Genomic DNA, 23,701 nt, shown 5'->3' with positions numbered 1-23,701 from the left:
ATGGCACCCAGGTGGATTTGTTATGGTAGGCTTCACGTTCTTTTACGCTCACCTGGTATCAACAGGGACACCACCCAGCCGGGTTACTCGCTGGTATGCTTCTCAGCTTTGCCCTGATGTGGTCTGCGGGGAAGGTTCTGCCTTGTGGTAGAATTAGGCGTGCTCTCCTTCCTGCCTTCTTTGCAGGGGTGCGTTGTCTTTCATGGGCGAGAGCGGTCCAGTTACTTCACTGACGCCGGCCCGTTTCATATTGTTCAGGTAGGTCTTATTGCTGTTCTTTAGTTTTGTTGGTATCCTTCATGCCTTTCTTCGTTCAAAATGTCTCTTTTTTCTCCCTTAGGTATGCGGAGCTTCAGCGCGGCAAACTGGCTTGGTTGAGCCCGCTGGTAAATGATGGCGCATTAAGAGCGCTATGATGCGGTAAGGAAGTGCTATGCGCAGCGCTGCGAAGTCTTGCCTTTGCTAACCTGTGTTTTCCTTCCTTGTAGGTCGCAGTGTTCTTCAGCGCGAGTGGAATGTCCGGAGTGGTGCCAGCCGAGAGGCGAGCCAGGTAAGCCTTTTGAGCAGTTCGTAATTTGTAAATGTCTCTACTACTTTCTTTAATGTTGCCTCTATCTTCCTCTTTCAGGTTGTTCTGTCCGGGAGCTGTGCAGATTTGAGGAAGCTGTTCTCAGTAGCTGCGAGTGTTTAAAGATGAAGACTGCAGGTAAGATGCTGCTGCTAATGATGTTCCTTTTGTCTCCTTGCAGGTTCTGCTTCTCCGAGGTTCGAGGGAATAGCTGGACACGGTGAGCGTCACGTTGCAAGCTGCAAAGTAACGCGGAGCGTGTTGTCTTGCTCGGGTGTGATTTAAATAGACCCAACAAAATAGTCCAGGTAAAGTAGTCCCTAGGCTGCCACACCCAAAACAGTAGACCGCATAGCTTGTTTCTTAGGTACCAAGCTATGTGGATGCCTCCATGTTGGCTGACAATACAATAATGTAGTTCCCAAGCACATTATTTTTCATGGTGTATGAGCCTGGCGCCATAGGCGCCAGGACTGGCCCCATGAGGGCTTTTGAAGAGGATGCCAGGCTCTAGAGGCCCGAGTCCTGACTCCACCTGGCCAATGGGTTTGCCAGAGGGGGTTTTGGGCGAGGGTCGTGACAGTCACAGGACCCCAGCTCTGGTCCACCATCACCCCTCACCTCTGACTTTCTCTTCCTGTGTGGAAGATCAAAATAGCAGGCACTATTAAGTATATTCTGTTCTTAGGATTTCACGGTGGCTAGAGCTCTCTTATCAAGCAGCCATTTCTAAGCTGCTCAACAGCGCACTCCACTATCGCTCATTTCTGACAATGCAAGTACATGAACTCAGTACTCTCCCACAAGAAATCACAGGAGTTGGAGGTATTACTCCATACACCACAATAACACTTTTAATTGGGGTTTCATAAAATCTCCACAATCCTTTGGTGTATCAATGCTCACCTCTGGAAAAATGTTTTACTGAAAATTGAGTCTACTTTTTCTTTTAAACAGATCACCTTTAATGCTTCAATTATGGCATATTCGCTGTCACAGCTTGAAAATTGCGAGATTAAAAGAAAGAAGAACTCACCGAAAACATACATCATGGCTAGACGGGCTTCATGTTGTGATGGAGCTGTGGGCACACAGCCCTTGACATATTGTTTCAGGTATGGGAAACTAAAACCTCCTGGGGCGTTACACATTGCAGAACTATTTATAGTGTTTGCACCTAAAATATAAATCCCACCTACCTCAGGTCCCATGAGTACTTACCTGGATCTTGACAATAGCTGGGTGTTGACAGGTTTTATCATTTGACATTAGGCTGCGGGCAAGGACTTTCCATTTGACCCTGAACATATGAGGGAATAGTATAGCAAAGGGCAGATGGCACTGCCTGTGCATGTGAGTATTATATTGAGAGAGTAAGAGAGACAGAAAGAGAAAGAATGAGAAAGGGAGTCATAGACAGTGAGAGAGAGAGAGCATGAGACAGAGAGTGAGAGACAGAGGGAGAGAAAGTACAAAAGAGAAAGCGAGAAAGATAGTCAGGCCTCAGGAAGGAATGTATGGAGAAAAAGAGCAAGACCGAAAGAGGCAGAGGGGTAAATTAGATGTGGACACACAATTGAAGCAGGCGGAGGGACGGATCTGGACAGCAAGGGGGAGACTAAGAGCAAGGCAGAGAGAAAGACAGAAAGAACGGGAGAGAACCCCTCAACAGGGTTAGCGTGGCAGAAAAAGTGGAGGCATTAACTGGCAGAGAAAGAAAGTCTGAAAAATACAGAGAGGAAAACAGGGAATGAGAATGCATGAGAGATAAAAAGAGAAAACAGCAAAGAGATAAAGTTTGCAAGATAGACCAAAGGGAGGGAGTAATCATGTATGTCATGGCAACAGCACTTCAAAGCATTATGAAAGAGAGAAATAATTCCTATACATTGAACATGTGTTTGCTAATATAATTCGACCAACAGTATCCATTGAAAGTGAACTCTGGGACACAACAATGACCCACATCTATTCAGATTAGATCACAACACCCGTATAAACCTCTCACCCAGAGTTATGCTGGAGTATACCATAGTATACCTGCAACCTTCACCCAAGCAGTGACTCTGGACCCGAATTAGGAGGGGTTCCCTACTTTGTCAGCTTACTATAGTTGGCTAGGTTATTTTGGCTCCATCTGGGCAAAAGTGATGCAAATGCATGGCACTGTAAGACACTCAATAAACAAACATAAAATAGTGTTAATTGGTGGTCTAGCATTCAGGTAGAAAACCCACCAAAATGTGAATACATCTGCCAGGGCTGGCACATTACTAATTCAACGCACACGCAGGCTGCAACTGAGGCAACAAAGCAAGCTCAAGAGTGGCAAAACATCACCCACTTTCTAGGGTGTCAATTGATGGTAACCCGAGCGGACTATAGAAACAACAACAAAGCCTAGCGGGTACCTTGATTCTCTCTAACACCCAAATAGTCATATCTTCACAAAAGAGAAAGAATCTTATCAATTGTCAAAATATATTTAGAAAAAGTCACTGTCTTCCCATAGAAGAAAATCTCTATTGTCCCTCAAGTGTCCACCTATCCCTAGGGTGCAGTGATGGGCTGCCTATCTAAGGAAAGGTATAGGAGAAGAAGCTTACCCTAACTGTTTTCTAAAAACTAGACACCATTATTAAAACTGCTTGCTACACATGTGTGTATATAAAAATGGCATCATAGATGTAATCTCTTAATTGTATTCTTGACTCATCTGGGTACCACAGCACCAATCAGTTCATCCTGCAATTAGTGGAGATAGCCCTCACTAAAAACTACTTTATATTTGAAGACCAATTCTATGAGCAGATTTCAGGCACCACAATGGGTGTGACTTTTGCCCCTAGACTGGCAATTCTATATGCAAATCTATATGTGGTGTATTTTGAAAATGCACAAATGGGGCCTCATTAACAATGGTGCTGGTATGCTTACAAGCACTATTTTTTACGGACTGGAAAACTACGAGTCTGCTGGCGGGTGCCATTTTTCCCGCCAGGTCTGACCCGGGGGGGGGGCGGAAAGGCACCTGCCAGCCGACTTTGCGCACAGTGCTGGTGCTTCAGTCCTCCCCATTCCCATTGAGTCTTATGGGACTCAAATGGGAATGGGCAGTAACAATTGCCACCGCCTGACTTACTGTGCCACCGGGGCTGTAATGCCCTGGTTATTCCGGCAAGTCAGGAAGCGGTAATTCATCCAGAGTCTGGTAGCAACCTGCCGGTTTTACCGGCACGGCTACCGCCGGACTCGTAATGAGGCCCATAGATTCGAATAATCCATTCAAAGATCAGATCCTTTTGTGTGCACGCAATATTGATGACATATTTGTCATTTTCCAAAGAGGTGAGGTCTTGTTCGACGAATCCCATCACTGGTTTAATTCACAGAATAGGTACCTTAAATTCACCAAAAATGTTAGCAAAGATGCCATCCAATTCTTAGACCTTCTGATAAAAGGAGAAGATGGTACTTTAAAAAACACAATCTACCTTAAATGCACAGACCACAACTCACGGCTCCTCTGCACTAGCTATCATCCAAGACACTTGCGGGATACCTGCCCATACAAAAGTCTTTTTACGATGCAGTCACTCAACCAAACTGGCACTCCTTTGCATTATGGATTTTCTCAAAAAATCCTAGCAAGCATATCTACCGTCCATTACAATCAGAATCCTGGAAATATCTGCTGCTTTTGATACAGTTGATCGCCACAGTCTTTTTTGCTTTCTGTATAATCATGACATCCATGCCACTGCTCTCTGGTGGTCTGAAACATAGCTCTCTATTCATACATTCCCAGTCAATTGGAAAATGCTCTGTCACCTCCCCCCTCCCCAACTACTTTCTTTTTAGGTGCACCTGCTCTGCTCTCTTACACAATTCCTTTTGATGATATTTTTCGAACAGTGACCACTCAACCTTCTATGTCGATGAATCTAAAACGTTCTGTTCGTTCTCCTCCTTCACTCCTGTGTTATGTCAAACATTCTCTTTGCATATCAGCTTTGGACGCCTTAATATCCTCCCACCTTCTCCACCTCACTCCATCAAGGGTGAAGGTAATCTTCTGTACTGCTAATTCCTGTACCATGCGCAGTCCCACCACCATCTACTTTCCTTTTTCCTTCATTTCCTCCTCCCTGTCACTGCAAAGCTCAGTGTTTTATCTGACCAACATCTCAATTTTCAGGATGAAATCAACATAGCTAACCACTAGCTAGAGTTTCTGTTTTCAACTCTAAATTATCAAGAAAATAAGAACCTTTCATCCTTTTACATCATTTAAGTTCCTACTTAAGACACTTGTCCTCTCACGCATTAACTACTGCTTATCTTTGTAAAACGGTCTACCTGCCTACAGCATTCTGACTTTTCAAACTATCCATAACTCTGCCGAACAAATTCTATGGAATTGTCCCATTCCACTGGTATCCCTCCTTCTTTAGCACAACTACACTGCCGTCCCAACTGCTCTTGGTTTGAGTTTCTCAGCCTCTGGTTTGTCATCAAAATACTGCATGCTCCTGCCCCTCGCTATCTGCCACACCACAACAAACTATATTGATCCATTCAAACTGTTCGATCTATTTCCCTTTGTCTCCTTAATTCACTCCATCAACTTATGTCGGCTTCGTCTTTTCCCCTTCTTGTGCCCATGTGCTATCAGATTAGCTTCCTCCTCGATCAGCTTCTGTTCCTTGTCCTAGGCCATTTTACCACCCGACAACATAACAAGACTCAATAAATTCAATTCATACAATCACATGCACATCTAGCTTATATTTTCATTGTGATCACAACATTTTTGTTGAAATGATTGACAGTGTATTGCTGTATAAGCCTTTGTTAACTGCTCAACCTGCTCTTCAGTGGATTATTACCACTACCCATCCACTCGCCTAAGCCCACAATGCTAACCTTTCAAACTACTATAATGTTCTCTTTCTGTATAATGCCCCACTCTGTGCCCTGCACAAGAGGACACTTCATCAAGGTTAGTGATGGTTTAGCCAGGTTAGGCTGCCAGCGCCATCACCCAGTTCCATGCCCAACCCCATTTCTCCCATCCCTCCCCCCTTTCCCGGCTACAACCGTATACACCAATATTGAGAGGACCACTGCCACCACCCTAGTCGATCCTACCCTTCCCAGATTTATCCAACACCTCACCACACTTCCCCTGGACACTAAGACCAATAGCAAAACATTACCCTCGATGGATCACCAGACTAAACAGACTTAGAGCCAGAACCAGATTCAACCATCAAACGCCCAGTCTCATGGCAACCACAATCTCCCATACCTTAACAGTAACCATGCCAAACAACCTCCAAACCAAAACTCCTTCCAAAAAATATAATAAACCAATCACAAAGATACACAAATCTTCTCAGTCACCCAACCCAAAGACCACACCACCTCTTTACCCCACTCTTAAAATCAAAGGCGCACTTATCAATGCACGATCACTAGGAGCACACGCCATAGAAATCCATGACCTCATCCTAGAGCAACAACTTGACATGTTAGTAATAACAGAAACCTGGCTGCACCCCACTGCAGGCCCGCTATTAACCATTGCCATCCCACAAGGATATAGTATGCTCAGAACAGATAGGAACACCCTCCAAGGAGGTGCAGTGGCCATAATAGCCAGAACCCCACTACAATTCAGAGCCTGCCCGCTGGAACAAGTAGAGGCTACGAACTATTACTAGTCAAAATACACGTCTAACCCAAAAACTACCACTAATTTCTTAGTTGTTTACAGATCACCTAACAAAAGTACCCAGCCAAACCTAGATCTCCCACTACTGCTTACCCCCATTATCAAGCCCAAAACCAAATGTATTGTTCTAGGGGATATCAACCTAGGGTTTAGCGACCCCTCTGACACAGACGCCACTGCCTTCCACTTAGCCATGTCAGAAATTAACTTTATCCAAATGATCAATGAACCCACCCATTCCAAAGGCAGAACACTGTACTGGATCCTCACCCTGAACTCTCCAACCACTATTGACGCCATCCTCCCAGTAGGGTGGTCAGACCACTTTGTTATCGGTTTCACCTTGGAAGACAGTAATACTGACCTCAAAAGCCCTAAGCCGCTCGACACCTTTGAAACCAGAAACATTAAAAAAAAAGCTCTCGGCAGATAATCTTTCTTCGCCCCTGAGATCAGCTTTAGCCAGTATCATACCTAACACTAACAATCCTGACTACTTAGCAGAATTTTACCAACATAGCCTTACCCAAACCATTGATTCTCTCGGTCCTGTTACCACAAAAACAAGGAAACCCGACAAACGCTTTAGCTTCTGGTTTGACAAAGAACTAGTCTCCCTCAGACGTATGAAAAGATCGCTTGAACACATACACAGGAAAACCAATAGTCCAGAATCAGAAAAAGCCTTTGGAGCTGCCTACAAAAAATATAAATTAGCGATAATCGTTCACAAAGCTGATGCCTTTAATCGGCATATAGCCAGTGCCAATTCTGATAGTAAAGAACTATTCGCTATCCTCAGAGAACTTGAGAACCCCGGCCAGTAAAGCCTGGTGTACCCCAATTCAAGATGCATTATCCTCTAAAATAACACTCCTACAAAAGAAAATCGACAGAAAAAAATCACTCTGTGGTGAAAAAACATCTCCCTCCTTCGACTCCATCCCTACCAATACCTCATCATGTACACCTTTTCAGTTCACCCCAGTCTCCAATAAAGAAGTACTAGATGCAATATTCAAACTCAAAGCCTCTAATTGCAAAGAAGACAAATTTCCATCTCACCTAGTTAAACTATGTGCCCCGACCCTATCACCCATTTTCAAGAATTTATAAACGCCTCCTTTAGTACTAATATAGTCCCAGCCAGTATCAAAAAAGCATGGGTAACAACCAACTTTTGACCCCTCAACCACCACCAATTACCGACCCACAACCACCGTCCCATTTCTCCTGAAAATCATCGACAAAATAGCTTACTCTCAGATCCAAAACCACCTAGAATACAACAAACTAGTGGGGGACCGACAATCTGGATTCCGCCCTAACCACAGTACGGAAACAGCCCTACTCGACCTGAAGGTCCAAATGGATGCTTCCAGAGAAGCAGGCAAACTTTGCCTACTGATGCTTCTAGACCTATCAGTGGCCTTTGATTTGGTCGATCACGACAAACTTTGTGCCACCTTAGGCAATAATTTTAACCTCTCAAACAATGCCACAAATTGGATCAAATCATTTCTTGCAGATAGGACCTCAAGAGTGGCCATAGGTAAAGAAGCAACCCATCCCCTACCAGTCCCTTTAGGCGTCCCTCAAGGTTCCCCTTTACAACGCCTACACCAAGTTACTCTTTGCAGCACTGGACACTATAGGTGTGATCTACACCAATTTTGCAGATGACACGCAGATCCTTATCCCTCTAGCAGGACACACTCCTCATTAATAAAAACTACTCACTAATCCAAAACTGGATGGACAACAATAGCCTTTGTCTCAACGATGACAAAACAGAGCTTACTAGGTTCTGCATCTAAAATTGCTTCCCTTCAGCATGTCTACTCATCCTTCACCATTGATGGCACCACAATCCCAGTACTTAAACAAGTGAAGACGCTTGGTGTATACCTAGACGCCACCCTAATCATGACCAAACAAATTAACACCCTAGCCTCATCCACCTCCTAAACAGCTAAACTCATCTCCCTCAACCGTAAATTCCTCTCTGCCAAAAACAGCGTTACACTAGCAAGAGCACTCATACTCTCGAAGCTTGACTATTGTAACATCCTCTTCCTAGGCACATCCAATACCAATCTATACAAACTCCAACTTATGCAGAAGAAAGCCCTTCGAGCGGCATTAGTCATAAAAAAAATCCGACCACATTTCTAATATCAGGAGAACTAACCACTGGCTCCCCATTCAAGCCAGAATATTGTCCAAAACCCTCAGCATCACCCAGAAATGTATCACTAACAAAGAACCAAAATATCTCCTTAACGCAGCTACCAAGAAACACCAAACCAGACTCCTCAGATCGAACAACAGCAAAAATCTTGACATCCCACGATACAAAAGAGAAAAAGCAGCCAGTAGCAGCTTCAAAGTTCTCACCCCTAGGCACTGGAATGCCCTTCCCACCAATATCAAGAATGAAACTTCCTACCGACTATTTAAAAAGTCACTAAAAACCTGGCTTATCAATCAATTCTAACATGAATACAGAACCTAACTAGCTTATGCCTAACCCACATGCCATGTGTATATAACTGTTATAAAATGATTACTGTTTTATTTACTGTATCTCCGTACTCTACTCTATGATTGTATTTTGCCATTGTCTGTAACTACACCGTGATACCTCAGGGTCTGGGCGTTCAACAAATGTAATAAATAAAATAAAATAAAGGGGTCCATTTGTAAATTAATGATGGAAAGGTAAACCAAGTGGGGAAAAATGTAGATCAAAGTGAGGCCAGATTAATACTTCCTAAACTTTTCAAACTCTTTCATGTGTCATAACGTTGTCTAGGCAGGTCAGAATGGCATGTTTTGTGGTGACCACATTTTCCAGCGCTTTCTACTGCATATCTTCTGATCCTGATGCTAAAATTGATTTCGTGTTCATTTGACGGAGCATAGCAGTATTGTTAAATTTAGTCTATCTGTTACTCTGTGGGTGTGACACTTTCTTTCCCACACCACGTCTAGAGAGCAACTCTGAAGCTGCTTAGCTACACTTCTAATCTCGACCTTGCGTGGACCACTGTGGCCACTAGACCTGGTACTGCTGTCTTACAGGACCCGCAAGAGTCCACAACACGCTCCTCCATAATCCATTCCCTAGCTCACTGTTCAAATCCCTCATCTTCTCATCCAGAGACCTGGTTTCCTGGGCTAAGAACGGTTTGAAGTCTATAAACCTACCCCGCTTGTTTTTAGCATATCGAAGCCCTTTCATGCCGTCAAGTACTGTGCATACCTGCCTAGTATCCGGGCTTACTCCGGAGGCTCTGGGTTTGTACGCTCTTCTCCGGGTCCCCGGGGAAGAGTGTGGAGTCTCTAGGGTTTCCCGTAATCCAAGGAAATTCACCCATGCCTCGATGTGATTGACTGCAAACACACCGTGTGTGGCCAATCATATCGAGGTGTGGGCGGAAATTGCAACAGATCTGAAGGCCGGCACCCAGTTAGCAGCATCTGCTGCACTGATGTGAAGAGTGACACCCGCGCACACCCAAAAACAAAAAAAGACACCTCTTTTCTTTTGTTTGTGTGTTTGAGTGTCTCTTTAAAGTGGTCGAGTTGGTGGGCGGGGTCTTGGAGAAGGGGTTGGGGCATCTGTGACGTCATTTCCCAGGTTTTGCTTTTAGGAATGTAGGCAGCTATGGTGCTGTGGTGGTCATGCAACTGGTCAGACATGTGTCATATTGTGCCTTGGGTGCCTATTGACTCCAGTGGGAGTGTCAGCATTTCAGCACCCAGGCAGCCCTGATTAGGGCATCAGTTCACGTAGCAGGCTTTTGGGAAGAGAATTGTTATTCTGCTCCAGGAACGTTGCCAGCTCAGTGCATTCAGCAATCACGCTCTGCAAGCAGGCCTTTTGCTCGGTTAAGCACAAAGAGGTGTTGCCCCAACCAAGACGGCTGACCTTGACGCGGTGGCGGCCCTTTCCAAAAACACTTCACTTTCATTTACCAATAGTAACAGATCCAGTGGGGATACAACGAGTGTGTGCCTACATGTATTATGTCCTGCCCTATAACTTGTTTGCTTTTTTGTTGACAATGTATGCAATTTAATTAAGCTGCCTAACTAAAGTCGCCTTGCTCTATTGTCATTGCATCTATGTGGTGTCATTTCATGATAAACAATGCATACATGCATGCGTATACACATATGCACCCACGCACGCACCTGTGCACGTGCATCAATTCCCACTGACGAAGAGTGGCACTTCAGGCCCCTCCTCCAACTTAACATTGATTAAGGGCCTGATTCGGGGAATTGTTTGCACTGTGCAAAGTGAATTTTCACTGGTGTAAAGTGACTGCCAACAAACACCTTGATTCATGGAGCAGTGCAATGTGTATTTTGTTGGCAGTGCAGAGTCACTATGCACCAGTGAAAAGTCACCGTGCAAAAAATTCCATGAATCAGGCAAGGATGACGTCTGGGGATTTCCAGACAGCAAAGTGCCCAGGAGAGTTCACTGACAGGTCCTGATTGCTGCAGGGCCATTCCAGTGTTATAGGAAGGCAGAGACAAGGGACTACCCGATCCCGCCACATGTTTCCTGTGAGCTAGACACCTTTGGTGGCCACACACAGCCCCCTTGTATCCGAGGGAAGGTCTTTCAGCATCTCTTTGGCTCCCACTTCAGTGGCTAGATACTGGGATCACAGCCAAGCCAGGCTATGTGTAACTGCTGCCACGCTCAAGCCAACGGCAGCAGCATCCATGTGTAGGGTGACCAGACGTCCTGGTTTTCCCAGGACTGTCCCGGAATTGGGACCACTACCCCCCTGTCCCGATCATGTTTATGTTTTAAAAACCCTGTCCCGATTTTGGGCAAGGGGAGAGTGACAGTCCTGTTTTTTGTTTTTTTTTGTTTTTTTTTTATCTCAAACCATGCTCAACTATATAAACAGTATTAGATGTTAAGAATGTTGTCATCTGAGGATGGGTTCGAACCCCCAACGTTCCAGGTGCAAGCCTTATGCATTAACTGCTTCTACCACAGAGACAGGCTGTGCAGAAATTACATCGCAAGATATGTAATGTGTTGTAATTTGTCATAATGTCAAACAGAGCAAAAGAACCGTTGTTATTAATATTGACATTTTTGTTAGTGTTATAGTTGAGATGCTCAACATGTTGACACTAAATACCAATAACATTCAAGTTCATTGTACAAATATAACTTTAAAATATATCATTCAATCAGTATCATGCTTAGTCGTTAGGTGCTTTTATCAACACTGAAAGCCGCACAATTTGTATGTATATTTTGTGGGAATATGGGTGGCGGGATGTCCAGTTAAGGGGCGGGGTCCTTTTTTCTTTTGTTGGCTGTCCCTGTTTTTTGTCTTGGCCATCTGGCCACCCTATCCATGTGCCAAAGTGTGGACCTTAGTAGGAAGAGCACATTCTGTTTCCCTGATTAAGGTTGGCACTGGGCTCATCCTGCCTAGCTCAGGGGGGGGCTGCCTACATCACGTGGTTTCCAGAGGCAGAACAGAATCAGTAGTGGCTTGGTAACAGACTCCAAGAATACGGGGCTTCCTTATTCAGTAGGGAGTGCTTTTGCCTTTGCATAGATTCATTGATACCCCCAAAGGATGGCATTGGAGGTTGCACAGAGACAAAGACAATCCCAACATGCTAGAGACCTGTTTTTATTGTCAATTTCCCTTCTGACTCTTGGGATTTCTTCAAATGTCCATAGCCCTCCTCATAACATCTGTCAGCAGCCACATTTTTGGTCCTTTTGAGTGTAATGCTGATCCCAGTTTCCCAACCCATCCACCTTCAGTCCAATCCATACCTTCATCCAAGTGAAGAGCCAAGGTTTAAGAACAGAGCCTTACTGCGGTCCATCTTCAGGACCAAGGGACTGGATCTGGATCCAGGCCGGGATGCCCAGGCTCGCTTCATGTGGCGTGCGGTCCATCTTCAGGACCAAGGTGCTGGTTCCGGATCCAGGCCAGGAGGTCCAGGCTTGCTTCATGTGGCATGCGGTCCATCTTCAGGACCAAGGGGCTGGATCCGGAACCAGGCCGGGATGCCCAGGCTTGCTTCATGTGGCATGCGGTCCATCTTCAGGACGAAGGGGCTGGATCCGGATCCAGGCCTGTCAAACTAGAAATTATGACGTGCCTCCTGTTGCTATGAATATATGTATATTGGCCTACGCCAAGCTGCTAACAAGCTGCTTATAAACTACATGTGAATAAACTCGCATTGCAAGGTCCTGACCTTAGAAACCATGTAAACTGTCATTTTGGGTCAAGCTGCCATTTTAGGTTTTCTTGCTCTATAAAGTCATCATGTGAGCTAAAATGGTAGCCTATGTTATTCAGAGCAGAACTCGATTGTCATGACCTCTGTACAGCTAACGTATAACTTGCCTGCAGGCCACTTGTTAGGGTCATGAGATGAGACCTTGTCCTTCTGCTGACCTGTGTGCAATGGATTACCTGTATCACCGAAACTGATCTATAATTGAATGAGAACACCTGCTTAACTATATTGTATAAATTAAGTCCTGCATTGTAATGTTAGGCCTCGAGCATACATTATTACCATTTCTTCTTGTTAATGTATAAACCTAAGATGAACTAGATTTGACCTGGCAAGGGACCCTAGAGCAGTAACTTATTTATGGAATGGTTAACCTGCAGAAAGGCTGGACAACAGGCTGGAGAAATTATAAAAGCCTGACTGTTTCAATGAATTTTTGCACTCACTGAGCACACCGAACCACGCCGGAGTTCGCTGTGTTGTACTGAGGGTCGATAGCTATCTGAATTTTGTTCTGTTCTTTTATAACTGGATTCAGTATAAAATAAAGTGCTTTGTATGTTCCTTTGTAACCTGTGTTTGGTGTGTTTCCTTTTTGGTTACCCTGCCTCATATTATTTCCTTGTTTTCACAGTTGGCGCCCGGAATAGGGACCCTCAAGATTGATGCCGGATTATTGAAGGTTGACACACGCTATCGGACTGGGATCAGACGGTGTGACATAACGGGCCCGACTGAACGAGACGCGACACCTCAACAGCGCTGTACGATCCGTTCCCTGGACGATAGCCGTCTGGTCTGAGATGGCATCTTGACGAGGGTCAATTTTTTGAGGAGGGCAGATTTGCCGAAATCACCATTCACAAGGTAAAATTCGCTAGGTAAATCCTTTGTAAACCGATCAGTCCTCCTTAGGTTTGGTCAGGTGAGTCGTTACCCGACTCTTAATTCAACCCTGACAATTTGAATTTGGCGCATTGTATCTGCAGACACAATTATTGACCAGGTAACACCGAGTATTTGAGAAATGCCTGGGAAATTGTCTAGCTGCTTTAGGGCATTATTCCGCAGTGATAGACAATCTTTGGAATTTAGCCATCCGGCACCACAGGAGGGGTCACCGGCATGTACTATGTACTGTAAGCATGGCATTGGAAGTGTAGTATTTAATAAAATTTTGCACAGACAAACCAGACATGCCTCCGAACTTCAGTGGCCAGTCAATGGTAGTTTTGAGATCCCTCGTATTGAATATTTAGAGTCAGTCTTGTTAAAAAAGAAGGCCAGACCTGCAGCATTTGATGTTTTGCAAAATTGGAAAAGAGAAGTGTTGCAGCAGCTTAAAAGTAGGGAAAAACATGTGCGCCGTCATAAAACAAATGCTAAAAATACATTGTTATATGATCAGGACAAACAGTCTGAGTCGGTTAGGAATATGGACAGGGCTTTCTCACACGGTATTCAGAAAATCTATCCTTCTAAAGATTTTCATGTTTCTGATGAGTTTATCGGCAAATTGTTAAATGAACGAAGGCCTGGTGCCTCTGCACCACCTCCGTATGTTCCTCTTCCTCCTGCTGTACCTCTTCCTGCTGTTATTCCTGCTCTTCCTGCTCAACCTGTTGTTCCTATTCCTCCGGTTGTTGTTCTTCCACCTGCTCCTCTGCCTCTTCCCATTGCACCAGTAATAGTACCTCCATTGAATTTGCCTGCACCCTCACTCCCAAGTAGTTCTGTACCGCTTGTAGTTGATCAGGGTGCGGGGTCGAGGATTGTTACTCGTAATACTGTTCCTACAGAAAAGAAACAGGATTTGTTTGCATGGGCTAAGCATTGTATGGAGAGAGATGATCGAGCTAATGTTCTTGCCACACTTTCTAATATGGATAATTTTCCTGAGAAAAATGTTTTCATTGAAGGTTTAGGGATTCATTTATGTGTAATGTGGGGTAAATTAAATAATGCAGACCTCCCACAAGGGTTGAGGGACCTGAATACTTTAGCGTTTTCAAGAGACACTGTGGAGAAGGTACATGAGCATGTTGAGAGGATATTTGAGTATAGAAAGGAGTTGGAAAGGTTACGGAATGAGGATGACGAAGAAGAAAGTATGTATGTACAGAAACGATTTCTTCCGTGTCGTAAATCGACATCTGAGGAGGCGCGAATTTGTACAAAAGATGCGATTAGATGGATTTTAGACATATCGATAACTCCAGTTGAGGTATATGACACATGCAGTCAATATATGCTAGAAATGCAGAGGAAAGTGATACAGGTAATGGTAGAGTACCTGCAGGATGAATGTTTAAAGAGAAAGGTTAGTTGTCCCACAGAGTTATTGAGCATTTATAAGAGAGCTTTTTCACTTGACACTTCTTCAACTGCTTTAGCGCTCGACTTAGCTCTGTTGCTTAGTAATAGTTCGGAGTTGCCTACATCTCAGTTGCCTATGAGAGAGGTTCCTCCGACATTTGTCCCAAAGGTTGAGATTCCTGCTAATGCTGCAGCAGGTACACCTGCTGTGGACATTCCTGCACATTATGTATCGCAGTTTGTTCACTTCCCGTTTTCACGACAGGAAGTGAATACTATTAGACAAACTATTCCTGACATAAGGAAAAATCTGACAGGGTTCTATAAAGAGATAGAGTCCGTTTTGCAGTCCTCAGTGTTTACCCTAGGCGACATTGATTTGCTATTCCCTGTACTCCTGCCTGTAGATTTGTGGAAACAAGTTAGAACTATAGACGATGCACCAGGGTTGGGAGATACATGGGCTAACATAGTTAGGCTTGATGGGGAAAGGCCAGCTGGTGAGAGACCACCTCAGGTGATACTAACTTTGCCTGACAGAATCATTGCAAAACTGAAAACTATAATCCCCGAAAAGAGAATTATTTGGGACAAGCTTACAGACTGTGTCCAAGGAAAATCTGAGGGTGCTACCGAGTTCTTTAATCGGTTCGAACAGGTATTCTCGGATTTCAGTGGACAAGACTTAGGCACAGAGTCTGGGAAAAGATTATTTGTGGACAAATTTGTACGTGGATTGCTGCCTGACATCCAGTCACAAATTATGTCTTCTGAGAGCGCTTGGCAGGCGAAATCCCAATCAGAAGTACTGCACATGGCTCAGTATTACGAGAACCGTGTCAATAATGAAAAAGATAGAGTCGAGAAGAGAAAAGGTGATTTGAAGACTAAAGTATTGTTACAGCAAATTGTTAGAGGCCCCAGAGGGGGTAGTTCGCAGATTAGAGGTCAGTATGTCCCTCAAGGGAATGTGCCCTTGGGTCCGTGAATATTAACCAGTGTGCCTATTGCCGCTAGGAGGGTCATTGGCGTGCACAATGCCCGGTCCTTCAACAGAGGTCGAATAACACATTTGGAAATACGGGTAGACGATCCAGAGGTCGCCCAGGTGTAGGGGGCCCTGGTAGAGGCCAGTTTTCGCAGGATCCCCAACAACCTTTTTCACAGGATAATCAGACTTCGAGTGTGGATACTAGAAACATATTTGATCATCCTCCTGCTGCATATCTATCTGAAGAGCTTCCTTTTGATGATATTTTGTTTTGTTAGGATTGCCCGAAGCAGGGTTTGGAACCTACACCTATTCCCGTCAATCAGAAAGGTCCCTACGTTGAAATGGTAGTGGGAAATAGGAAACATCAATTTTTGGTAGACACTGGAGCACAGAAGTGCTCCATTGATCATTCTCTGGTTCCAAACATTCCACTGTCAGGGCAAACCAATGTTTCTGTAGGGTTTTCTGGCACACCAGTTGTTTGTCCGGTTTCTTCACCGGTACCGATTTCTTTGGGTTCCTTTACGGACCACTATCCATTTCTCTTGACTTCAAATTGTGGAGAGAATTTGCTGGGGTTGAATCTGTTGAAGGAATTAAATGCGGTAATTCATTGTTCTTCTGATGGAGTGCGTTTAACGATTTCACCACAGCAATGTTCTGTTTCGCAATGCTCGACAAGACCTTTGCCGCCAAAATTCAGTAATGTACCAGAGTGTTTGTGGGCAGTTGATGACAATGATGTTGGTGTTTTGCAGATTGAGCCTGTTAAAATAGTTTTGAAACATGGAATTAAGCTGCCCCGTATTCCAAAGTATAAGATCTCAGTTGAAGGCGAGCGAGCTTTGAAGAGCATTGTATCCGATTTTGTGCATCATGGGGTGATTGAGGAGATTGCAGGAAGTTTGTGCAATAGTCCGATTTTACCCGTGTACAAAAAAGGTGATAATGCAATTCCATTTTGTTTTATAATTGATTTACGTGCCATTAATAAAGTCGTCGCTCCACAATTTCCAATTGTGCCTGATGTGACGACAATATTAACCATGATTCCAGCTACAGCTACTCACTTCAGTGTTGTGGACCTAAAGAATGCTTTCTTCAGTATTCCTATACATGAGGATAGTAGATACTTGTTCGCGTTCACCTTAGGGGGACGCTCATTCACATTTACTCGTGCACCTCAAGGTTATACTGAGAGTCCTAGTATTTATAGTAGGGCTTTGAAAGAGCAGCTTGATACCCTTGGATTGCCCCCTACTTGTACGTTGCTTCAATATGTTGATGATTTGCTTTTAGCCGCTGACTCTGAGAGCTCTTGTAAAGAGGGCACTGTGTTGTTGCTCATCCATCTAGCTAAGCATGGTCACAAAGCTTCGCTTAAAAAGTTTCAATATTGTTGCCAGGAGGTCGCCTATTTAGACTATCTCCTGTCAAAGGAGGGAAGAAGATTGACACATGAAAGAATAAAACACATTTCTGGCATGTCTGTCCCAAATACACAAAGGGAAGTTAGAGCCTTGATAGGTATGGCTTCTTACTGTAGGTTATGGATCCCAAACTTCTCACTAGTGATAAAACCGATGTTGGCCTTGACGAAGAAGGATATTTCTTCGACATTGCCATGGAATACGGAGCATCAACATTCATTCGAGTTGCTCAAGACTGCATTATGTTCGGCGCCAGTTTTGGGCAAACCGAACTATGAGAAGGCCTTTGTGTTGTTTGTGCATGAATGTGATGGATGTGCTTTGGCTGTATTAACGCAGGAACATGGAGGGAAGAATAGGCCATGCGGTTACTACTCTTCCACCCTTGATCCTGTTGCATGCGCTTTGCCAAGATGTTTGCGCGCTGTCGCTGCTGCTGCGTCTGTAAAACAGAGTGAGGGAATGGTCCTAGGCCATGATTTAACCCTGATGGTGCCTCACTCTGTAGATATTCTATTGAACAAAACCCAAACGCAACACCTCACTTCTGCACGACTGACAAGATATGAATTAATCTTGTTTGCTCCCCACATTCAAATTAGGAGGTGCTGCGTTCTTAATCCGGCTGAACTCCTACCTTTCCCGCAAAATACTGTTTGCGGTGACGAAGAGTCACATGACTGCCTGTATGCTACTGAACAAGATACAAAAGGCAGAGTTGATTTGAGGGACACTCCTTTGGATAACCCACAAGGGGAGCTGTTTTGTGATGGCTCCTGCTTCAAACTACTGGATGGTACATCCACAGCTGCTTATGCAGTCACTACATTGAGTACGGTTGTGGAGACCAAGAGAATTATGCATAACTCTGCGCAGGCTGCAGAGATTATAGCATTGACTCGAGCTTGTGAGCTTTCCGAAGGGCTAACAGTAAACATATATACTGATAGCCAGTATGCCTTTGGGGTGGCTCACAACTTTGGGAGACTTTGGTCAGAGAGAGGGTTTTTAACTTCGCATGGCACCAAGATCCAACATGGCTCGCTGATAGTACAATTGCTTTCAGCGCTTGCGCTCCCTAGTCAGTTAGCAATCATTAAGTGCGCAGCACATCGCAAGATTATAGATGATGTAGGGAAAGGGAATGCTTTCGCTGATCAAATAGCTAGACAAACTGCCTCTGATCTCTTCACGGAGATGTATGTTTCAAGGGAGACTGTAGATGCCTATGCAATGGATGAGGGTGTTGGGTCTGTACGGGATATCCAGGCCGATGCCACATTAGAAGAATCCAAGAGGTGGGCTGAGGGCTTGGGGAAACTTGATGATGATAGGTGTTGGGTGGACATGGTTGAAGGGAAATGGTTGCTTCCTAATGCCTATATAGTAATGATGGTTACCATGGCACACGGTCCCACACATGTGTGCGCTCAACAGATCACGAGAATGTTAGAGAAAGTCTGGGTAAATGATAAGATTTCAAAAATTGCCCAGCATTATGTCCAAAATTGCATGATTTGCCTACAACACAATGTGGGAAAGGGGACAGCAACTCCAAGAGGTAGCTTTGGACCTCCTTCTGCCCCGTTTGAAGTGATTCACTTTGACTTTATTGAAATGGAGCGATGTAACAATCTAAAATATGTCCTTGTGGTCATTTGCGCCTTTAGTAAGTGGGTCGAGGCTTTCCCTGTTAAAGACGCTACAGCCATGACCACTGCAAAGACCATGTTAAAGGAATTCTTCCCACGGTTCGGTTTGCCGAGAGTTATTTGGCCGGATAATGGTCCGCATTTTATCGCTGCTGTAATTCTAGATAGGTACGGCATTGCAAATTGACAAACAATTCCATTCGGCCAGACATGCTCAGAGCGCCGGATTAGTGGAAAGGCACAATGGTATCATAAAAAACAAGCTCGCTAAGACGTGTGCCAGCACCAAACTAAAATGGCCGGACGCCTTACCGATCGTGTTACTAGCCATGCGCACAACCCTTCAAACTAAGACTGGGCTCTCTCCATTTGAGGTGGTAATGGGGAGACCTGCCAATATCTGGGGTCTTCCGAAGCCTAGGGCATTGAGGAATGTAGAAAATGTATTGCTTTCAGACTATTGTAGCCAGTTGACTAAAAACCTTTATTTCATTGATCACCAGGTACGAAACGCTTTAACTGCGCGGTATGAGGGCCCAGGCCACAGTATACAACCTGGAAGTTGGGTTTTGGTCAAATCCTTTGACCGATCTTCCTGCCTTGCACCTCGGTGGCAGGGCCCGTTCCAGGTCCTGCTGGTCACCCAAACAGCGGTGCGTGTCACAGGCCGGAAGCATTGGATCCATGCGACGCATGTCAAGAAATGTCCTCACCCAGTGCCACACGTTACAGAAGAAACAGAACCCCTCGCTAACGCTGCAATCAATGATCCCAAAGCAGTGAGTAGCACTGAGAGTGCGTCAGAGAATCTTTCTGAGCCCGTGAGGCTTGGGGAAGCTGCCATTTTGTCTCCGCACTCTCCGAAAATTTTGCTTCTGGAAATTGCTGTTCCAACTTCACTTGCCTCTGATACAGCCTCCTTACGACCCAGGCGGTAAATTACCGCCTGGGTCGTACCTTTACCACCATGGCGTAAACTATGTTTACGCCATGGTGGTTGGCGGACTTACCGCCCCATTCCGAGGTTGGCGGGGCGGTAAATCCCCAATCCCCATTTACCCTTCCCCATTCCCATTTTTGCCCCATAGGGCATAATGGGAATGGGGAAGGCGTTAATTACGCCACCGTAAATTACGGTGGCGTAATTAACAACAAGCTCCCTTAGCGCCATGGATTTTAACACCTGCTAAAAGCAGGTGTTAAATCTTCCATGGCGCTAAGGGACCTCGGAATCAGGCGGTAAGGGTCGGTGCTGTTTACGCCGCCGTAAACCCCTTACCGCCTGGGTCCTAATGAGGCCCAATGCTTCCAACGGGAAGTGACGACATCTTGTTCTCGGATCAAACAATACCAGGCACAGCAAGATACAACTTCCGGCCACAAAGATAGACATACGGCACGGTTTTGCTGTGCATCTGATAGACATACGGCACGGTTCGGCTGTGCATTCAAGGAAGGAAAGGATCATCAAGGGCTTGCTTTTGCCCAAAAAGTTGAGGAAGGGGATTCTGTTGGCTAGGGGTTGTGGAAGGACTAAGAAGCCGCGCGACCGTAGTGTCGCCAGCAACGAACATTGGGGTCGTCGATTGAAAATCTACAATGGCTGCTACCGCCACCGCTGCTGCTTGTATTGGACTTATAAATAAGGGGGTGACCAACTCGGACAATGAACAATGTGCCTGGGCCCCGAAAACGTATTGCTGTGTTTTTATAATAATATTTGGTTTTATAATAGTCACTGTTTTAGGCCTTTGGTATTTTGAAGAAACTCATCCTTTAGAGTCTTTGCTGCCGACTGAAATTGTACCCACTGTTCCTACAGCTTTTGTACATTTGCATACTCTGTCACCTAGGGACTCACAGCATAGACAGAAGTATCACAATAATACCTTGTTGCTTATAATGAATGCAACACATGCCATTTTTAATAAGACTAATTGTTGGGTCTGCTCGCATTTACCGCAACATGGGGATAAGGGGCTAGGTTGGTATATTCACCCTTTACCTTTGACAACTGCTTATTATGCTTCACTTAGAGCACTGTTCTTTGGCCGATGGAACGATAGCATCTCAGGGAACTTTGATGGCACTAATTTGAATAGTTTTGAGAAACGTGTTCTGACTCCCCTGGGATGCTCGCTTTTCGCAAATAGGAGTAAGCTCAATATTGCTTCTATTAGGCCTTCTGATAGACTGTCTCGTCCTTTCCAATCTTTGATTTCCTTTAAAATGGCTCCGATAGGCAATAAGGATGCCGTGCCTCCTTCTTAAACTGTTAACCATAGCCCCGATTCAGTTTCTTTCTGCATCCAGAGGAATGGCACCCGGTCAATGGGAGATTTTAAAGGTTGTGCCAACGTTGCAAATTTGACTGGGGAAGACAGACCTTTGTATGTAGGCAAACCTATCTATTTTGTTTGCAGTAATGTAGCATTTCCATGGTTTCCCAGGGATTGGCAGGGAACTTGTTATCTAGGAATCCTGTTACCTGGCGTGTTTATAGCAAGTACTGTAGAGGTTTCGAAGGCTCGTCCACGGCGGGACGAGAATGGCGACACTCCAGCACAGGTTTTAGGAGATGTAGCAAAATCATTCCTTCCATTTCTTGGGCAGATAGCGAATTCCGAGGATATCAGGAAACTAGCGAGAGTACTGGAGAGAACCATCAACCGGACCACAGATATACTCTATAATATGACTTTAAAGCAGAAAGCGATCAGATTGGTAGCGCTTCAGAACCGGATGGCATTAGATGTCATTCTGGCTGAACGTGGTGGAGTATGTAAACTAGTGGGGTCCGCTTGCTGTGTTTTCGTACCGGATTCCTCCCCAACTATTTTTAAGGCAATACAGAATCTGCACATTCTTAGTTCAGAAGTGCATGTTCCTGAGGGAATTTGGGATCTTAGCGCTTGGTTCTGGGACTTCTTGCGGTCTTGGGGTTGGAAAGTGCTTATTTTGGGAATTCTGCTATTTCTTTGTTGTTGTATCCAATGTCTACCAAGTATATGTTCAATGGTAGGGGGATGTTGCGCTCAGGCGATAGGTACAATAGGACATAAATAAAACCTCTAAGGAGTATGTACTGAAAGAGATCTTAGTAAAAGATCTAATGGCGATAGATATTTCTGACAGCTATTCAGGGTGTATGGACGATGACACATGGAGTTATTTGCAGGGAGATCAGAAGTAGTTTAGCACTTGGCATAGGCCAAAAGGAGGGTTTGTCAAACTAGAAATTATATCGTGCCTCCTATTGCTATGAATATATGTATATTGGCCTACGCCAAGCTGCTAATAAACTACATGTGAATAAACTCGCATTGCAAGGTCCTGACCTTAGAAACCATGTAAACTGTCATTTTGGGTCAAGCCGCCATTTTAGGTTTTCTTGCTCTATAAAGTCACCATGTGAGCTAAAATGGTAGCCTATGTTATTCAGAACAGAACTCGATTGTCATGACCTCTGTACAGCTAATGTATAACTTGCCTGCAGGCCACTTGATAGGGTCATGAGCTGAGACCTTGTCCTTCTGCTGACCTGTGTGCAATGGATTACCTGTATCACCGAAACTGATCTATAATTGATGGAGAACACCTGCTTAACTATATTGTATAAATTAAGTCCTGCATTGTAATGTTAGGCCTCGAGCATACATTATTACCATTTCTTCTTGTTAATGTATAAACCTAAGATGAACTAGATTTGACCTGGCAAGGGACCCTAGAGCAGTAACTTATTTATGGAATGGTTAACCTGCAGAAAGGCTGGACAACAGGCTGGAGAAATTATAAAAGCCTGACTGTTTCAATGAATTTTTGCACTCACTGAGCACACCTAACCAGGCCGGAGTTCGCTGTGTTGTACTGAGGGTCGATAGCTATCTGAATTGTGTTCTGTTCTTTTGTAACTGGATTCAGTATAAAATAAAGTGCTTTGTATGTTCCTTTGTAACCTGTGTTTGGTGTGTTTCCTTTTTGGTTACCCTGCCTCATATTATTTCCTTGTTTTCACAGGCCGGGATGCCCAGGCTCGCTTCATGTGGCATGCGGTCCATCTTCAGGACCAAGGGGCTGGATCTGGATCCAGGCCAGGATGCCCAGGCTCGCTTCAGTGGCGTGCGATCCATCTTCAGAACCAAGGGGCTGGATCTGGATCCAGGCCAGGATGCCCAGGCTCGCTTCATGTGGCGTGCGGTCCATCTTCAGGACCAAGGGACTGGATCTGAATCCAGGCAAGGATGCCCAGGCTAGCTTCATGTGGCGTGCGGTCCATCTTCAGGATCAAAGGGCTGGATCTGGATCCAGGCCAGGTTGCCCAGGCTAGCTTCCTGTGGCGTGCGGTGCATTTTCAGGACCAAAGGGCTGGATCTGGACCCAGGCGAGGATGCCCAGGCTAGCTTCATGTCGCGTGCGGTCCATCTTCAGGACCAAGGGGCTGGATCTGAATCCAGGCCAGGATGCCCAGGCTCGCGTCATGTGACGTGCCGTCCATCTTCAGGACCAATGGGCTGGATCTGGATCCAGGCCAGGATGACCAGGATAGCTTCATGTGGCGTGCGGTCCATCTTCAGGACCAAGGGACTGGATCTGGATCCATGCCAGGATGCCCAGGATACCTTCATGTGGCATGCGGTCCATCTTCAGACCCAAGGGACTGGATCTAGATCCAGGCCAGGATGCCCAGGATAGCTTCAT

The sequence above is a fragment of the Ambystoma mexicanum genome, chromosome 2q, assembly GCF_040938575.1.
Source record: "Ambystoma mexicanum isolate Mex_15411 chromosome 2q, UKY_AmexF1_1, whole genome shotgun sequence".
Classification (NCBI taxonomy): Eukaryota; Metazoa; Chordata; class Amphibia; order Caudata; family Ambystomatidae; genus Ambystoma; species Ambystoma mexicanum.
Note: the sequence above shows the minus strand (reverse complement) of the source record.